The sequence below is a fragment of the Chionomys nivalis genome, chromosome 13 (assembly GCF_950005125.1).
Source record: "Chionomys nivalis chromosome 13, mChiNiv1.1, whole genome shotgun sequence".
Classification (NCBI taxonomy): domain Eukaryota; kingdom Metazoa; phylum Chordata; class Mammalia; order Rodentia; family Cricetidae; genus Chionomys; species Chionomys nivalis.
The window spans coordinates 26,387,940-26,408,034 of NC_080098.1; the positions used below are offsets into that span (position 1 = coordinate 26,387,940).

At 43.8% G+C, this 20,095-nt stretch overlaps 1 protein-coding gene across 1 annotated transcript in view; it reads left to right on the forward strand.

The window, feature by feature from the left end:
* Positions 1 to 4,088: 4,088 nt before the first annotated feature.
* Prkcq (protein kinase C theta) overlaps positions 4,089 to 20,095 on the forward strand; it is a 130,496-nt gene continuing 114,489 nt past the window's right edge. Inside the window, exon 1 of the mRNA XM_057788019.1 lies at positions 4,089 to 4,397. The gene's annotated coding sequence lies outside the window, so the exon portion shown is untranslated. The remainder of the gene's footprint in view (positions 4,398 to 20,095) is intronic.

Here is a 20,095-nt window from a genome sequence, read left to right on the forward strand (position 1 = left end):
ATAAAGAGCATGTGCCACCATGCTTGGCTGGCTTACTCTTTTTTGTAACGAGTAGAATGAAGATAAAACCTTTCCTCTTTGGATGACATTAACATAGGTTGACATAGGGCGTTCCTTCTTCTGTCTACAGTCTATGTATAGTGACAGGCAGGGGACAAAAGCAAGGAAATAAAATAATTTTACGTGTGAATTCAAGTTGAAACAATAACCAGTTATGAGGTTTGCCATTTGGGACACAAACCAGAACATTTTGAGAGTGGGGACCAAGCTGTGGCCAGGAACAGAGCATCTCCCACTGATCCACAGCATAAAATAAGGCCAATGTAGTTGGCTACATCAGTACCCTGACTCTCTAACTCATTCATGTTACAACTAACACGAAATGCCAGGATCATGGTTTTATAATTCCTCCATTTAAAAAAAAAAAACAAAAAACCTTTTTCATGTACAGTTTCAACCTCTTTTGTATATGCTAACTGATGTTGAGGAAAAAAGCAACCCCCTCTAGACATTCTGCCCTATTGACAATGGTACTGTTTCTTTCTTTAAGGCAACATTAACTGAGAGAATTATATACAATAATTCCATCTATGTATCCATGAATTCTTTTGCTTTCACAGTATCCTATTCATTGGAACATGAATTCATTGGAGCATGGTTCTTTTACTGATTTGAGCCAGGATGTAATCTCAACACTTGTCTTATTTCTGTGGTGTGATAGGAAGTTTATAATGAGTTTGAGGGTCAAGTTGACCAGATCTATCTTATAAACTATTGGTTATATGAATTTAGGAAATTATTTGTTTAGACTTCATAGATGTACTGTATTATTCAGAAAATAAAGAGGACTTTACACATGCCAGGGGCTTTTTCCAAGCCCCCATACCCTGACACACACAGGAAAGGCAAGTCAGCATCAGCTAACAGTTCCTCATCACCACCGTCTCTTTCTTAAATGAAGAAATAATACCTACATGCCTTACCTTGCCCATGATTATAAAGTCCTTCAACCTCACTAAGCACGTAGAATGAATAAATATCCAAATAATGAAACTTTAAAAAGTAGGACCACTTTTTTTTTAATTATCAGAGATTGAATTGCCTTCATCTTTCACTGTTCCAAATCAGTCTGCAAAGCTGACAGCAACCTCATCATCACCAGCACCTGGAGATGCATGCTTGTAGACTCAGCACTTGGGAATTTGCAGTTAGAAGGATGAGAGGTTCAAGGTCCTCCTCAGCTGTGTAATGAGTCGAGGCCAGCCAGGGCCTCATAACATCCTGTCCAAACGAAATTAAGGAAACAAACCCCAGGAATTGGAGTTTAGTTACTCCCAACAAAAATGCCCATTTTGCTCATGCCTCTGACACTTTTACCTATCCATAACTTTCACACGTTCTGAATAAATTTAATGTTCCTTGAGCCTTTGGTTAAAGTAGTTCATCGTCCTCTAAATCCTTCAAGAGATTAAGGTAGGCCGCTGTGCAGTCTCTGCCAGGCTCTGAAAAGAGGATGTCTGGGTGCCAAAGTCTTCACAAAGTCATCCAGATTGATGTTCTCCACACAGTGGTTTTCTGTAGAGAGAAATGTTCTTGTCTCGTGACACCGTCCTCAAGTTGTCTGTGTTTGCCCCATCCTACTTCTCCGAAATACCATTGTTCTCCACACTGAAGCTCAAACTAGGACATGTTCTTTGTGCTCTCTATCCTGAATCCCTTATGAAAGGCCAATCCCACAGAAAGCGCAAGAGGTGATTTCCATAAGAGATGAAGCCTCAGTCATCAACTGAGTCCGAGAGAAAAGCAAAGTGATGCCTGGCTTCTTTGCCAAGTTGCAACAGGTCCAGGACGAAGTCCGGAATCTCTCATTCCTTAGCTCTCAGGGTCCAGAGTCAGAATGCATCTTTCCCTATTGGAAAGAAGTAACTGGATTCATCCTGTACTCAGCAGTTCTGGGAAACTTTAGGGCAGTCACTGAAGGAGAAAAGAAGCACACAACTGAAAGTTTGGGGTGTTTTTAACACAATGGGTAGAATCTAGCCACCCACACACCATCCTCTCCCGGAAATGCCATTTCCTCTTCCAGGAAACAAAGGTGTGGAGAATTCTGAGCATCAGTCGTGTGTTCTCAATCAAGGGAGACAAGAAAAGCTCTGCAGCCTGGGGAAACAGAGAGGTGGTCCTTCCTGCAGCACACAGAGGTCAGTCTGCAGGTTCCCACCCCACATAGGCCAAAAAGACAGTCCCATGATTTTGTTTTTAAAATACTTTCAAGACCAAAAAAAAAAAATCATTCTTTTCCTGAAATATATGCGAGGATACTATCTCAGAAGATTCAGCGGTCAGGGTAATGAATTTCTGTTGGTGAACTCTACGGTTATAGGACATTAGACTATTACAGGCCTGCCAAACCTAGATGTCTGCAGAGATGGAAGCCAAATCCTAAAACCAGTGCTGTAGATGGAGGTAGTATTTCACCGTGCTTAAGATGGATGCTAAAGATCTCTCGAGGTTCGATTCCGGATACTGACCCTTCTAAATTGTGTACTACTGAGTATACTATGTAATATTTCCGAACAACATTATTTTCATGTGTTAAGTGGAGATGATGGTGGGGACGTTTAAAACTTCTTTAGATTATGAAGAAAAAATTAACAATGTACCTAAATCTGCCCTCCACAGTATCTACCATATATAAATATTTACTATGTTGCCAACATCATCACCTTTTGTAGCCTTTTTAAAGCAGCTAATCTCTGATTATAGTGTGAGGTTGGGGATGTAGCACAGTGGTAGGTGCTTGCCTGGCATCAGCAAGGCTCCAAGTCTAACCCTTAGCAGTGTTAAGTGTTTTCAAAATTAATAAGAGGGCCTAAGAACTTCCCTGAGGCCCTGCATGTATTTAGTCTCCTAAAATGTGCAGTGAGAAACACAGTCATGGAGAATTGAATGTTTTCTGTCTTCTAGGCACAGCTAAGTGACCACTAGGCCATTTCTCCCCAACCCAACAGGTTCCACTGAAGGCCGGCTGGAGAAGTCGGGCAAACTGCCTTTGAACGAGGGAATCCTCAGTGGCCACAGACACAGATGCAGGCTGAAGTGGGAACCATTCTTCTAGCTCTGTGTCCTTGCTCCCAGGCATGACACATGTTTCTGCCAAATGTAACCACCAAAATGTAACGAAGGCCTACTATGTGCCAGGCTCTGATGATGTCCTGATGAGACTGTGCCTTTATACCTCAGGGCTGGAAACGCAGCCTCTGTATTTTAAGATCCTGACTTGTGGGACAATTCAGTGCTTGAGTATCAACAAATAGCAAAGCGGGCTAATTTTGACCAAGTGTTTTGTACTCTTTTAAAGGGTCCATTGGCTATGACGAGTTCATATTTATTAGAGGAAAGGGTCACCATTTGTGATTTCTTAATAAAGCCACTAAGCTCTTCCAGGTCTGTTTCATTTGTAGATTAAAAGTTGTAACTGTCATACCTTAGGTCATTTAAAGATGGCATTCTGTATGTCAGTAATCAGAAGTCTGTTAACTGAGAACAGAGAGAAGGTGGGAAGAAGGACAGATTATTATTTAATTTTTTATACTAATCTGGTCTTCCTCTACCACAGCAATAAAAATATTCTATTGAGTATGGGAAAGTCCACCACTCTTTATTATCGATACTCTTTAGGATCATCATGAAAATTAGCAACATGGTGTAAAAACTCCTGAAAGGAAAGTGCATCGTAATGACACAGTTGCTACTGGCGAGCTGTGAAGTTCACAGCAGTCCAGAAAATCAAAATCGCAGATGAGTCTTAATCACAATCAAGAAGCCTCTATCGCACGACAAAACTGTGCCCAAACACGCTCCGTGGGTAATTAAAAAGCAAACCAAAACAAAAAGCAACGCTTGCCAATCCTTTGTGATGTAAAAAGGATTGAATAAAACACTTCTTTCTATCAGCGACCTTGGCCCTTCCCACTGGTGGCTCATTTACGGTTTTTGAGTTCAGTGAGAAGAGACTGCTCTCGCGCCCCCCTTCCTGGTACTCCAGTGGCTGAGGCTGTAGCGTCCAAGCTGCTCGGTGCTGCCTGCGGCTGCGGCGTCGCTCCCCGCCCGGGACTGTACCATCCAGGCCTCCCGCAGCCTCCAGGTCCCAGTCGCAGCGGAGCGACAAGTGGCCAGTGAGGCGTGAGGATGGAGGGTGGGGACAGGACCAGCAGGAGAAAGGCAGAGAGCGCTGGCAGAACGCAAGCAGGCGCGCGTCCCTGAGCCGGCTTGGCGAGCGCCCTCTGGCCCGTGTCGCCCGCCGGGAGCACCCTCGGGTCACCAGGCCCGCGCCAATCCCCCGCCATCGGAGCAACAGCGGCGGCGCTGCGCTGGGACCGCGACCGCGACACCAGGTAGGACCCAGGGCCCCAAGTCACCCCCGAGGAGAAAGCGGACTGGACGTGCCAAGGACTGGGGCCCGAAGGGTCACTAGGGTGTCCCTTGCAACTGTTCCAGGAAAGAGCAGAGGGTTGTCGGGATAAGCAAGGGTGAGAACGAAATCGAAAAAAGCAAACTTTGCCCCCCCCCCCCCCCCCCCTGTCCAGGGTTTCTTGCTTACTGGCGACCTTGACCAGGTGGAGGCTGGGGTCAGAGATGGAGGGGCACTTCCTTCTTCATTCTGCTTTTCCTTAGCACCCGAGGAAAGGCAGGCAAGGAAAAGGAAAACGGTAACTTTATGTGTTTTCTGGGGGAAAAAAATCTTTATTCTTGTAAGAAGTGTTTTCTGGAGCTAGTGACCTATCCAAAGAGAACACCTCGTTTTCTGGGAATTTGTTGACGCACTAGATTAGTTTTGTTTTAGTTTTTGGGTTTTTCCCCCGAGGGGTCAGAGGTGGGTTTAAAGTTTTTGTTTGTTTGTGTTTTTAAAGTTGGGATAGCCATTCCTATAACTTTGAGAAAGAGATTGTTTTCCAGCCTTGAGGGCTTTGTTGTTAACAAAACATAGTTTGTTGCATGTAATTTCTTTGTTCCCCTGGAGTTTGAAGAGCCAGAATTATCAACGTGCAACGGGTGGCTTCAGTGGCTCCCTGTGGTGGTGAAGAGAGGTCTAATGTCTGGCTGAACCTTGGTGCTTCTGGGGTGTTGTGTAAGGGGAGCGTCACTGGGCTGTCCTGTTCTCTGGGCTGTCCTGCCACTCTGTGGGCTGGATGTGGTGCTAATAAAAGATTATTCAGTGCTGGCACAACTGTGTGTGTGTGGAGATGGGAGGGTGGAGAGAGCAAGACTGGGCTCTCCGGCTGTCAGTGGAAAAATGGACCGTTTGTGCCCAAGCCCAGTCCTTCAAGCTGCAGGTGCCTTTGGAGAAGGCAAACCGAGACAGGAATTGTGTGATGAACCTCAGACGAGATTGAGGGAGTCTGGTTTTTGTCTTCTCAGCTTCTACCCATTTGTCCCTTGCATTTAGTAAAGAGAATTTAAAGTCTCAGGACTCGGGCAGACGTCAAGAAAGCAAGAGCTTGGCTCCAAACACTTTCCTTTCCTTTCCTTTCCTTTCCTTTCCTTTCCTTTCCTTTCCTTTCCTTTCCTTTCCTTTCCTTTCCTTTCCTTTCCTTTCCTTTCCTTTCCTTTCCTTTCCTTTCCTTTCCTTTCCTTTCCTTTCCTTTCTTTCCCTAAGAAGCCAGGCTCACCACTGCCTCTTTCCTCTGGTTTCCAGAGGAGACCTATTCCTAGGACCTTGAGGGCCTCACCCCACTCCACACCCCAGCCTTGTGAATCACCATCTTCACACACACACACACACACACACCCAACTTATCTTTGATAATGTGTAAAATGGTAGGCCTACTGCGGATGCTTCCTCTCTTAAAAAAAAAAAATGCTGTGTCTTGTGGGAAGAAGGGTGACATTTACTAATTTGGTTGCAAATTACTTTTGAAGTCTATGCACAGCTGTTTAAAATCCCTCAGAGATCAGTGCCATTGTTTGATGCAGGTGTCTACCACAGAAAGATCTCGCTAGGCTGTTTCTTCCGCTGATTGAATGAGCATATAAGTCGATGATGTAGCCTAGGAAGATCTGAAACCTGCACAGGTCCCTGCAAGTTCAACAATTTGATCTAAATGAAGAGGTTTTGTTTTAGGTTCTGCTGCTTTGTCTCTCCCCACCCTGCCCCTCAGCAGCTCTTACTGTCTGTCCCAGCGGTAACCTTACTGGCAGCAATAGTTTTTAATTCCGAGTCTCAAGATTGTTGTGTACACTGTAAAAACGCAAACTTCTTGGGAAGATCCCTACTGCCTGATGTTACGTTTGGTTGACTCTTCATGGCCTTATGCTGTGGAGGCTAAGGATGGCACTGCGCCCTGGGCAAACTCCCAACACCTTCTTCCACCACCACTGCCTCCTACAGTGGCGCCTCTGTGCACACTGTGTGTGTGCAGCTTCTGTGTACACTATGTTTGTGCAGCCTCTGTGTACACTATGTGTGTGCAGCCTCTGTGTACACTGTGTGTGCAGCCTCTGTGTACACTGTGTGTGTGCAGCCACACAGGGCAGCCTCTGTGTACACTGTGTGTGCAGCCTCTGTGTACACTGTGTGTGTGCAGCCACACAGGGCAGCCTCTGTGTACACTGTGTGTGCAGCCTCTGTGTACACTGTGTGTGTGTACAGCCACATGGTGCAGCCTCTGAGTACACTGTGTGTGTGCAGCCTCTGTGTACACTGTGTGTGTGCAGCCTCTGTGTACACTGTGTGTGTGCAGCCACACAGGGCAGCCTCTGTGGACACTGTGTGTGCAGCCTCTGTGTACACTGTGTGTGTGTGTGTACAGCCACATGGTGCAGCCTCTGAGTACACTGTGTGTGTGCAGCCACACAGGGCAGCCTCTGTGGACACTGTGTGTGCAGCCCACAGTGCAGCCTCTGTGACTGTTCTGTCCTTTCTCCCAAAGGCTTTGGAGAGGCCCATCACCGTTTCAAACCTAGCTTTTACAGAACCTCAAAGATCTTTCTCGACACTCCTTTTCTACTCCTCTCGTTCACAGCAGGCCTTGGGAGATCTCTGAAATAGAGAGCTTTGGCCTTTGCTCGTTTCTGTAAAGATTTCTCATTCTAGTATGACATAATCCCTTCTCTCATCTGTGGAAAAGACCAGAGTTCTGTATAATGATGCCCCTGGGGTCAGGACCCAGGATTTTCTTTTAGGAATGTGGACTTCTGGCCTAAGTCTATCATTTCAGGGACTGGGAGTAAACCTCCTTCTGATGCAGCATTAATTATGGTGTGTTTGCCTCTTTAAAGTAGGAAGCAGGATTAATTAGAAGCCTTATTTTTTAAAGTATTTAATGATTTAGAGTTTTGATTATGCTGTTTGCCCCATGAATTTGCTCAAGTATTAACCAAATATGACAGCTTGCTATAAATTTGTATTTGGCTTTCGGTGATTTCTTTTTCATAGGACTAAATATTTACGTTTCAAAAATAATTTCCTCTAAATCAGTTTAAATATGACACATTGTTTTGGTTTTGGTTTGAGACAGGGTCTCATGTAGCTCAGGTTGACTTCAAACTCACCTGGAACACTTGTTCCTCTTGCCTCTACCTCCAAAGCATTGGGATTTCAAGTGAACACCACAACTCTGGACTTTAGGTGGTATCTTTATGATACAGTGAAAAATGTCTATGACACCGCTATGGGAAGTACACACACACACACACACCAAATTAAATTTGTAATTAAAAGTAATAAGGTTAGTCTTATGATAGCATATGATCATATTAAGTTCATCCAGTCCTTCTAATACAGTATTTTTATTAGAGAATTTCACATCCTTACAATGTATTCTGGTCATATTCACCTCTGCTCCTCCCCAGCAACTCCCAGACTAATCCCAGAACTCCCTCAATTTCATGTGCTTCTTCTTGTTTTGATTTTGAGATTATAATATGATTAAAATATCTCTCCCTTTCTTCCCACCCTGACCATCTCATATGTCCCTCCCATTCTCCTTCAAATTCATGATCTCTTTTTTCATTAATTGTTATTGCATGTATATATGTATAAACATATATATTCCTAAATATAACCTGTTCAATCTGTACTTTTTATAGCCTACTAAGGGCCACAGTTTTAAAGAAAGCTGATCCTCATTCTCCTTGGGGCCATTAACTGCCAATAACTCCTTAGGTGGGGAGGGTGCTGGTGACCTCCTCTTCTTCCTTGCTGGGATATCCTGCACTGACTTCACCTTGTGCAAAGATTGTCCTGGCAGCCAGCGTTGCTGTGTCATTTTTAGAGTAGCCATTCTGTTATGTTCCAAAGAATGGCTTTGACCTATTTGTCATATCCTGTGGATCCTAAAGTCTTTCTGACCCCTGTCCCATGATGAACCCTAGCATGGTGGGGAGGACGTGTGATACAGATATTCCATTATGACGGAAGCCCACTCTTCTTCACCCCAGTCATTATTTTAAGACTTCAAGCATCTCATTTCTAAGCATCCTTGCAGCCAGCCTCGCCTGTTCAAATCTGTTCCAGTAGTTAATACAGAAATCGTGAGAGATTTACAGAAACACATGATGTAAAGCCTGAAAACTGAATTAAAAGCTGTTTCTTGGCAAGGTTAGAGCCTTCTTTCATCTTAACCTGCCAGACATTTGTACACAGTCAGATTCTGACTACTATGTCATCTCAATGTATCCTTAGGGGTGGGGATTGAAAGTTCAAGGTCTCAGAAGTTGGAGCTATCTCAACTGAGTCCAGAATCATAAATTTCTGCTTGGGGGTTAAGTTGTCATTAAATTAAAACCTTTATAGGGTTGCTAGAAAGTGATAGCTTTTGAATCATAACCAGAACAAACAAAAAAGCAGCAAGGTTTAAGCTGGGGATGTGGCTTAGTTGGTATTCTTCCTACCTGGCATACAGGAAGTCCTGGGTTCCATCCTAAGCACTACATAAACCAGCCGTGGCACTGTGTGCCTGTAATCCCAGCACTCAAAAGAGGAAAGTGAGGATGAGGAGAGCTGAGTCATGTGCCCAGGTTTGATAACTTACAAGAGGTTGAGCCAAGATTGACTGACAACTAAGCCCTGTTGTAAACTGCATGTCAGGCCATCCACCAATTGAAAAATGCATACAAAACTGACCATTTCAATCTCTTAAAAAGGATTTATTTTATTTTATGTGTATGATTGATTTGTTTGCGTACCTGTCTATAAACCACATGTAGGCCAGAGTGGGTACTGGATCATCTGGAACTGAAGTAGAATCCTCTGGAAGAGCAGAAAGTGCTCTTAACCACCGAGCCATCTTGCCAGCCCCCATTTTAACCACTTTTAAGTGTCAGATTCAATGTGTGATCATCACTTCCAACCATTAAGCCCTTTTCTTTTGTGTGTATGGGATGTGTTTCATGTGGCGTACACATATGACTGTGCGCCCATGCACCCTTTCTCATACATGTAGAAGCCAGAGTGAGATATCGGGTGCTATCCTCAATTATTCTCCATGTTACTGCCTTGAGGCACAGTCTTTCACTGAGCAAAAAGCTCAGTCTTTGAATGAGGCTGGCTGACCTAGTGAGTTCTGAGAGTCTCCCTATCTCCACCCTTGGCCCCCAATGCTGGGGTTATAGGAGCATGGAGTTGTTCTGGCTTTTTATGTGGGTCCTGGGGATAGGAACCCAAGTCCTCACACTTGCAGAGGAAGCTTCTTACCCACTGAGCTCTCTCTCTCAACAAGCCCCACAGAGCGCTTGCTGTCTTACAAAACCATACACAAAGCACTTGACTTCCCATTCACCACTTTGCAGCTCCTGGGAAGCACAATTCCACTTGCTAGCTTTGTCGAGGCACCTTATATAAGTATGTTCATAAAAGAATGTGTCTTTTATTGACTGACTGTTTTCACTTAGCTTCTTTCACTCAGTCTTCTCTATCCATGTAACAGCAAATGTTCAACATTTCCTGTTTTTAAATATTGAATGTTTCAGTGTGTGTATGTGCCATATTTGCTAACTATGAATCTGCTGAGGGTTGGAGCAGTTGATTCCACCTTTGATTGTTGCAGATAGGGCTGGAAAAAGGCAGGTGTATTATTAACCCTTTCTTGTTGCTATGACCAAGTAACTCTCAAACGCAGTTTAAAGAAGGAAGCATTTATTCTGACTCATGGCTTGAAGGTATAGTTTATTATGTCAGGAACAGGTCTGCAGAACACGGGGTGACTGGTCAGGTTGTATCCACAGCCAAGAAGCAGAGAGTGATGGGGCCTGATGCCTTACTCCCTTTCACATTTCTGCTCATTTTGAGACTCCACCCATAGGCTGGCACTGCACATGCCCAGAGTGTGTTTTCCCTCCTCAGATGTTTAAACATCTCTAGAAATGCCAGAGATTTGTCTTCTAGGTGATTTTTACCCCACCAGATTGACAATCAAGTGTTAACTCTCCGAGTAGATGTGTGAACATGTTGGGGATGTTGCTGTTGCTTCCTTTTGGGAATTTCTGAATCTGTCAGCAATTCTGAACACATTTAAGAATTATAAGGAAACCATTGCGATGTTTTCGTTATTGTTGGACCACTTGGCATCCCCACCAATGACGCTACACTGTTCTAATCACTCTTCGTCCTAGGCGACCATTGCGATTTTCTGCTTTTGACTATAGTCCTCCAAACAGGCCTGGTGTGCTCACTAATTAACTTTAAATCAGATCATTACCACCCAGTTCCAGGGATCTGTGAGGCAGGGCTATCCCTCACTCCGTGACTTCTTCTGTCTTGTCTTGTATTTACATGCCTTGTGCTAGCTCAAATTCACTGGAAGGACTCCTCCTATTCATGAAGCCCTGACAGACCAGGAAACCATGACCAGGAGGGGACCCTAAAAGGCAAACTGAAGGTTTTTGTCCCAATCTTCACACAGGACCTTCTAATGCAGAAGTGAATGCCGTGAAGAATGAAGCACCAGTTCTCAGTAACTCTTAGTGGAGAGTGTATAGAAAAGTACTTATGGGGCTGAGTATCCTTATGAGGATGCAACTATCTTATCCGCCTATTTCCCTTCTGACCTCTCTACAAAGACTGTAGTTTAGTCCCAGTCACTACAGCAGGTTACACGGGTTCCTAATAGATGGGCATAGAATGACAATGTCTATGTTATACAGAGGGCAATCCTTTAAGAGCGCCAACACTTGGGGTGGCTGAGTATCCCAGAGCTGTCAGTGTTAGCTCCGCTGACACCTAAAGGGTTAGTGACCCAGGTGAGTCTTACAGAAGATAGGAACAGCATTTGTTGAGTGACCCTGCAACCCACAGGTGTCCTAGCACAGCAGGATGGGAGTCTAGCACACGAAAGGGGTATGAGCAGGGCGAACCTGCATCCCTTATCAGTCAATGAACCTTAATTAATTAAGGTTTTAATTAATTAACTTTTAGGAGTCTCGTTCTCCCTACTTGAATGAGTCAGTGGCGGTGACACTGTAAAAACTGGCAAATGCTTCCCAGGTCATTTGAGTGTATTACTCATGGGTAGAGGTGGAAAGGTTAACTGTCGTTAAGTGTCCAGCCTGGAGCACTTTTGAGAATGCAAGGGGACATTATTAATAACTAAACTAGTAAGACACCTATAAACCCAGCTTTCCTGGGAACCCTGATCAGTAGAGTTAACTTACTTTGGAGAAGGGGTTGGTGTGCATGAATGCATTTGTGTTTTATGTCCATGTGTGTGTGTGGTGTGTGTGTGTGTGTGTGGCAGATGAATGTGGTTACATGTGGAGAGAAAGAGAGAGCATTGCTTGTGTAGATGTGTGCATGTGTACAACATTTGTATATCTGGAAGTCAGAGGTCAACACCGGGTGTCTTCTTCCCTGTTTATTTGGACAAAATGTCTCACTGAACCCCCAAGCTCATTGAGTCCATTCGCTTAGCTAGCCAGCCAGCTCCAAGGCTCCTGTTGGCCCCGCCTCTCCAGTACTGGAATTACAGACACATGCTGCCAACACCGGGATTTCTTACGTGGATTCTAAGAAACCAAACTCAGATCCTTATGCTCGCGGTGCAAACCCTTTCCCAACTCCTTAGTCCCTACAGCAACCCTGGGTGTTCACTTCTCTCTCCTTCCTCCATTTCCAGGGCTCAGCTAGAGTCAGGGTTTGTTAGTTCACCCGCTGGGACATCTGCTTCCTTACTCCACCCTTTCTCACTTCTGCTGCCTCCACCCTGAAATACCTCACTGGTCTTCATTTCTCTCGATGGTTCTCCATGCTGCAGCAGGAAGCAGCCTTCTACACCCAAGTCTGAGTATCCCACCCTTCTGCTTTAAGTTCTTCCATGGATACCCAGTGTTTTCCCAGTGCTTTTGGGGTGAAACCTAACCTCCTTAACAGACCCAAGAAGTTCTAAGCCTTTCTTCTCTGGCCATATACATCACATTCCCCCCTCCCCAAGTTGGAGCCTCATTAAATACCTCAGCTACCCTATGTGGACCCAAGCTTGCCATGTGGTCCACTCACTCTGCTAGCCTCTGACCTCTCTTTTCTAGAATTCCTATGCACCTCATACTTCACATAATCATCTCTTCCTGCAGGCCTTTTGTGATCCTGTAGACCAGAATTTCCTTTCCTTCTATGAGGATTCAAAGCATCTGTCAGATCATCTCTCTAAGGTACTTAGCAAAGTAGATAGCCTGTAGCAATCAGTTTATACTTGTTAGTGGTAACAGCACTGGGGATAGATATATTTGTTTGCCTTTAGTTGCCCCTGGTATTACTGCCTGAACAAACACTGAGTCAACATTGTCTCTTGTCGCTCATCGCATCTCTAATATATACCCATGTATCTGATAAATGAGAGTATCAAGAAAGACTCGTGAGATAAATAAATGGCCATAAAGTCTACAATCTGCAATGTCCTGTGTCCTATCCATTGTGTTAGAAGAAATGGGTCAAATGTGATCTAAATGTTTGCACAAACAGAAGCACTATTTTCCTGGAAACTTCTGTGTGTGAGTTTCTGGAGTCTTCTGGATAAATTCCACTAAAACTCCTAGCTCAAGGTGTAGGAAACATTTATGGTATGAACCCTTCACAACTCTGTTATTAGGAACTCTTATGATAAAAATTCTAGGAATTAGAATTAGATCAGCTACAAGAAAACGGTTTGTCTACTCTCATATGTGTTGTACTGTCTTTCTCTGTCAACTTCTGGCATCTCACTTTGCTGACAATTAAAATGCTAATAAAAAAGGAAACGAAAATATTAAAGATGATCAAGAAATTAAAGACCCTAATTGGGCCCAGTGGTCTATGCCTAGAACCTCAGTCTTAGGAAGGAGGAGGAGACAGGAAGACTGTGAGTTAAAGGCCGGCCTCGGGCTACACATGGACACCCTGTCTCAGAAACCTAGGGACTGGGGTGTAGGTTAGCAGCAGAACACTTATCTAGTCAAGGCTTCAACCCTGACATTGAAAAAAGAAAGAAAAAAAATCAAGGACAGTAGGGAGGGTAGAGAAAGGAAAAGAAACATTAAAATGTGAAAATACACTACAAGCAAAGAAATAAGGAAAACATAAAATCAGACGTCCTGACAAGCAGAAGCTGGATTAATTTCTAAAAAAGGACTAAATGGAGGAAATACTTTCTAACCTAAAATTTAAAAGATCTTAAGGATCTTCAAAATGAAATCATAGTTACCTGGCATTTTAGAATAAGAAAAGGAAAAGGAAAGGAATAAATTCAAGAGTTTGGGTTTTGGGTATATACCAAAGAAAAAAGTACGTGAAATAACACACACACACACACACACACACCCTCCAAAAAATCCCCAGCTAGCTTGGAGTAAGTGAAGAAGTAGCAGCAGAAGCAAGACCCTCCCCAAAACACAGTGGAATTCCCCTGACCTCCTCCATATATAGGTTCAGTCCCCACTTTCTCTCCCCCCGCCCCTCTCTCTCTCTCTCTCTCTCTCTCTCTCTCTCTCTCACACACACACACACACACACACATTTTCTAAATGCTGTTTAGATGATTCAAAGGTAGAATAACCACAGACATGAAATGAAAAGAGAAAAAAAGAAAAAGTATTTCAAAGAAGATTAAAAATAAATCCTAGCAATAATGAGTGGGGAGGGATAGGAAGGAAGGGGAAAGAAGAGGGAAGGGAAGGGCAGGAAGGAAGGAGGCAGTTCTCTAGGAGGCGGGGAGAGGGAGGGACAGAGAGAGAGAAGAATACACTATTCCAGATCCTTGGTGCCCACAAAGCAAAACTAGAGCAATGTCAGGGCCAGTCTTTATTCCTGGCATGAAAGGCTGGGTCACAATGGTACACAGAGGTGATGTGCACTCATGGTGACAGCTCTCTCCTGAGAAGTGTCTGTACAAGGTCATGTGAGGGCAAGCCAAAGGACTCCTCCTATTGGCCTGCAGAAGGAAGGTGACACTTCTGGCTGTGTAAGACACAGCCTTCTTTTTCATTTCAACCATCTCAATCTAAAGGGTTTCTTTAGGGGACATCGGAAAATATGGTGGCCCCTTAAGTGCCAGTTGGATCCCCTACTTTGTTCACGATAGTGCATCCCTTTCTGCTGTGCTTAACTCAAAAGCCTTAACCACGCCCGTGCGTTGCCTTTCATGAGTCCCCTACAATTCATCATCTTCCCTCTTCTGCTTTATGTATCCCTGGGGACTGACGGCTTCTCCCCAGCTCACTGCTAGAATTCCATGATGATGTATGTTTTCATTCCATTGCTGCTTCCTCCATAAGCTGCCTGAGGGCATGTAGCAAGTCTATTCCCTTCTCGCTTTAACTCTGGTCTTATGGAGCTGAGGCTGTGATTTCAGTGGAGGAAGCTGATGAAGTCTGTGATGGCAAACACTGACTGCCAACTTGACAGGACCTAGGATCTCCTGGCAGACCAATCACTGGCCATGTACATAAGGGACTTTCTAGATTAGGTCAACCGAGGTAGGAAGACCAACCTAAATGTGGGTGACACCATTCAGTGGGCTGGAGCCTTGGATTGATAAAAAGGAGAGAGGATGCTGACCCGAAGCCTCTACCACCTGACTGTGGGTAGGGTGACCACCTACCCCAAGCTCCTGCTACCCTTTCTTCCCATCCACGAGGGACTGTACTCTCAAGAAAGTACCTAACACAAAGCCTCTGCAATTAAGAAATATATTTGATTTTCCTTCAGTCACAAACATGACGGTTTCTGTGAATACATAGCACATTTTCATAGCTATATTAAGACCTGTAAGCACTCCAAATGTTGTCTATGTTTTCAAGCTAAGTTTTAAGTAATATGCCTGAAACTAGTGGAGGCCAAGTCCATGAAAGCCTTTAGGGCACTGACTACTGGGTGTTCACCACGTGTTGGGATATCTACTGCTCCCCTCCCAAACTCTCTCCAACTCACTTCTCTTTAGTTTCCTCCCACTGACTGGGGACATTCAAACAACTGTCACCCTAAGTTAGAGCATCCCCTTTAGAGAGACCGAAGGGAGGCTACCACCTCTGTGTCATTCATCTGCCTTGATCCTCCTCGGCCATGAGGGTATACTGATCACAGCATTAATGAGCCCGGTTAGGTGGTGCATCAGTTTCCTTTCTCATTGCCATAATAAATAAATACCCGACAAAAACAACGTCCAGAAGGCAGGTTCCTCAGAGCTCACGGTTTGAAGGTGCCGCCCATCATGGCATTAAAGGCACGACCATAGGACCATGAGGCAGGGGGTCACAATGAATTCATGCTGAGGAAGCAGAGAGGGATGAGTGTTCGTGCAGGGCTCACTTTCCACTTGTTGTGCAGTCTGTGACCCCAGTCAAAGGGACAGTGCTGCCACATTCAGAGTGAGTCTTCCCTCCTTAGCTAAATCTGGAAACCATCATAGGCATACCCGGAAGTGTTTCCAAACCCAGTCACCTAGACAATGAATATGAACCATCACAGTATGTCTTTGGAATTCCTCCAAATTGTAAGGTATTTAACATATACATAAACACACATACATACACGCATCACACACATACACACAAAATTTAAAATATTTAATACTACGATAAGAAGTGCCTTCTACTGTGTTGATAGTGATGGTAATACAAGAGATGTTACAATAACCAAATTTTTCAAAAAAAAGACAAGTTGATTACTTGATTACCTTAGTAAGTACATAAATGATGATGATGAACAGAGAAGCAGAATATTAATGTTGAATAATTAAGCTGGGAATTCCTTCCTTCTACAAAAAGAAAATAGCATCCATATCACTGAAGACTCACTGCTCACGGCAATATTTAGAACAGCCATTAATAACCCTTCATAAGAAGAAACTGAATGACTCTTCCACTTAAATAGAACTACACACTGATACACAATTGTGTAAGAATTATTTTAATGATGATGAAAATAAGTCAATGAGAACTCACTCATGGAGTTCCAAGTTCTTAAGCAGAACAGCTGAAGTATTTGCCAAAGGCACAGTCCAGAGTCCTCTGACCCTCCCCGGTCGCTCCAGTAAGAGCGGGATCACAGCTCTGAGACTCACTCCTAGCTCCAGGGCATGGGGATCTGTTAATATTTGTAGTGCACCTGAGGTCTGTGATGAAAAGCACTCCAAGAATGTAAACTATCTGAAGGAGAAAAAACGACATCTTTCTTGCTTACTAAGATGAAGAAAATGCAACTTGTTTGACCAAGTTTAAATCAGCACATCATTTAGAAATTAATGAAGTGAAACGCTCTTACAGTGAGAGCTGCCGAAGAGAAATGTCGACACAGTCCATTATTCTTAACTTCATTATTTCAATAGAAAGGAAAGGTGAGAAGCAAAGCCCTTCTCTTCCTAGAACAAAAGCTGGAGAATTTAGAACAAAAAGAATGTCTGTCCATGGAAGCATAGAACTGATTTTCTTCTGGAAAAATGCTGTAAATATTGTCTTGTGGAAGAATAATTTGGATCTCCTATATTTAACTGTCTGAGATCCAGGGAGAGATTGCACACTTTTAATTCAAGTATGTGTTCGTCTCAGCACTCTTAATCATAAGCTAAGAAAGTAAAATACAAAAAAATCACCAAGCATTCTGTAAGTTTAAAAAGTGAAACATGAATTTGTTTGAACATTTGTTTTAAAGCAGCCAGAAGGAAAAAGTCAATCCAAATTCCAGGGAATTTTAATCCATGTGCCATGCACATTTTCTTAGTCTTTTGTAAGATAGAATCAAAGGATTGCATTTTCTAAGAACCCATTTCTAAGAAGCTTAAGTCTTAATCAGTTAAGTATGACATACTTGAAATGGGATTTGTGTCGAGTAATTAAGAATGAACTTCAGAGTGATATAAGTTGGCAGTGAACTCATGTTATCACTCCTGAATTGTCCAGGATGCAGTTTATTGTTTCTTTGACAAATATTTACTTGACCCTGAGTCTTGCTTTGGATATCAATCTCTTTGGGACAAATTTCCCAAACTTAGTGGCTAAAAGCATCTCTAATTTACTTGCTTGTGGTTTTATAGGTCAAGAATTCAGGGGTGGTTCTGGCATAGTGACTTAACTCGTCATAGTCCTGGGGATAGCCTGATCTGACCACATGGTTCCATAGTGGGTACAACTGGAAGGGTAAGATCACACAGCTCCCCATCTCCATTCTTGCCAAGTGCCTACCTTAGGCTTCTTTCCACAGCAATCGGATACTAAAAATGAGGGTTATGAACACCCAAAATCAAAGGCTCAGATTTGTAAGGTTCAAGCTAGGATGTTATACACTATCATTTCTACAGATGTCCATTGGCCCAAAACAGGTCACAGAGCAGGCAGGATGTGGGAGTGGGAAGTGTGGAGCGATCACAGATCAGCCCTGAGATGGGGCAGGCTGAGACAGCTATTTTTGTAGTTCCATCGGACACAAACATGAGGCGGTTAACACACCATCTCCTAGAGAGGACCCCTTGTATCTTCTGGTTTGAACCTTTCGTTTCACCCATTACATCGTTCACAGCAGGATTCTGCTAAAACAAAGTCATTCAAGATGGGCTTGCTGTGCAAGTACAAGGACCTGAGTTTGTTTTCCAGAACCCATGTGAAAATCTGGCTGTGGTGAATCAAGGTCTTTCCTGGGCCAGACACATGCATGTTCCATGGCCTTCCACGTATTGTATTCCCAGGATACTCCCTGCGTTGATATAGCTCCATAATGAATTTTAAACTGAGAATTTACTTTCTTCCATTGGGCCATTTGCTAACCCTTGAGATTTTTGCCACCTCTGACACTTCACACAGGTCATGTTCCTTCTCTGTGTGCCATGGCATCTTGTACACACAGGTATCTGAGCGGACATAGCAATCCTTAGCTCCGCCCCCACTGGGTGGGAGAGCAGGATCTCTAGGTATCCCCAGTATAGACCTCCTTTAACAAAGAGCCCTACATAGATTCAACAAGAGGTCAGGAAACATGTACAGCCAAGTTATTGCAGGCACATGACCAAGCAGCGGAGTAACTGGGAGAGAGACCAAAAAAGCCTAAACAGGAAGAAGGTGGGTGTGCTAAAGAGAGCTGGGGTTGGGGAGGGCTCGCAATAGTAGACAGAACCAAAGAACTGAGAAGGGAGTAGTGAGAGCGATGAAGAGGATGATACAGAGCAATGAAGGACACAGAACAAGGACAGTAGAACAGAACATGTGATTCAACAGGAGAGATGCCAGTCATGGTAAAGGTTAAGGAAGAACCAATGGAAAGCTAGCAATGGAAAGAGGTGGCTTAGCATCAACACCCATGGGAATAAAGCAAGAAGCACCCAGGAAAGCACCCTAACTTGGAACCAAAAGGTAGAACACTCCACAAACCAAGCTGCCAATCTATTCCACTTGGCCAAATATTGTCACTGGGCCAAACTGACTGAATAACTTTAAAGTGAACTGTGCGCTTGCATGCCAGCGGCTACACACTTGGATCCTACACTCTAGTTGGCATGTCGTTTTATTGGGGAACTGAGGAGAGGTGATGTGGCAGTAAAGAGTCAACCATGAAAGATCTATCTGGAAAGAACTCTTAGTCTTATTTGGGGAATGGAGGAACAGACTATAAAGAAAGCAATCTAACTGACACGAGAAAAAGAGTTTCTACTAAACACCGCAAAAAACGGAGAGTTGCCCATTTGACTCTGAATCGGAACTGGTATAACTTGCAGGTAACCAGCTTTTCCTGCCCATCAGGTTCTGCTGTTATCTCTTCACAGCTGTTGACTCATCTAGCCCTGGTAACCACTTTTGAGGTGGGTCCTATTGTTATCCTGAGTTTACAGGCAGGGAAACTGGGGTTCAATAGCTTGCTCCAAGTCATGAGCTGGAAGTTGGACCCAGGTGGTCTGATGCTGTAATCTATGTTTTTGTGTTCTTGCAGTTATTATTGGTATATATTAATTATACAGAATACTAGTTTCATTGTGACGCCATACACACACATTTTATTCTCTCCCTTTTCTCCTCCGCTTCACTGATCCCTCCCTCTTCACTAATTGTTTCCATTTTGCTTTTACCTCTACTTTTTTTCTCTCCTCTAAAGTTTACACTAGATAAAAAAAATCAAGAGAGAAAATATGAAATGCTTGTATTTCTAAGTCAGGCTTATTTTGCTTAACATAATTTCTAGCTCCATACATTTTCTTTAAAATCCATGAGTTTTTCTTGTTATTATTATTGTCATTGAAACAGATTCAAAACTTGAAACCCTCCTGCCTCATCCTCCCAGGTACTAGAATTTATTTCCGCTCACTGATGTGTGTGTGTGTGTGTGTGTGTGTGTGTGAGAGAGAGAGAGAGAGAGAGAGAGAGAGAGGCAGAGAGGGAAAGGGAGAGAGAGAGAGGCAGAGAGAAAGAGAGTGAGAAAAGGAGAGAGAGAAAGGGAGACAGAGAGGGAGAGAGAGGGGGAGAGAGAGAGGCAGAGAGAGAGTGAGAAAGGGAGAGAGATGAAGAGAGAGAGAGTGAGAAAGAGAGAGAGAGAGAGAGAGAGAGAGAGAGAGAGAGAGAGAGAGAGACTTTGTGAGTGAATGCCACAGCTGTATGTGTTCCCATGGAAACCCCCAGAGGCATTAATTATATCCTGAAAGAGCAGTAG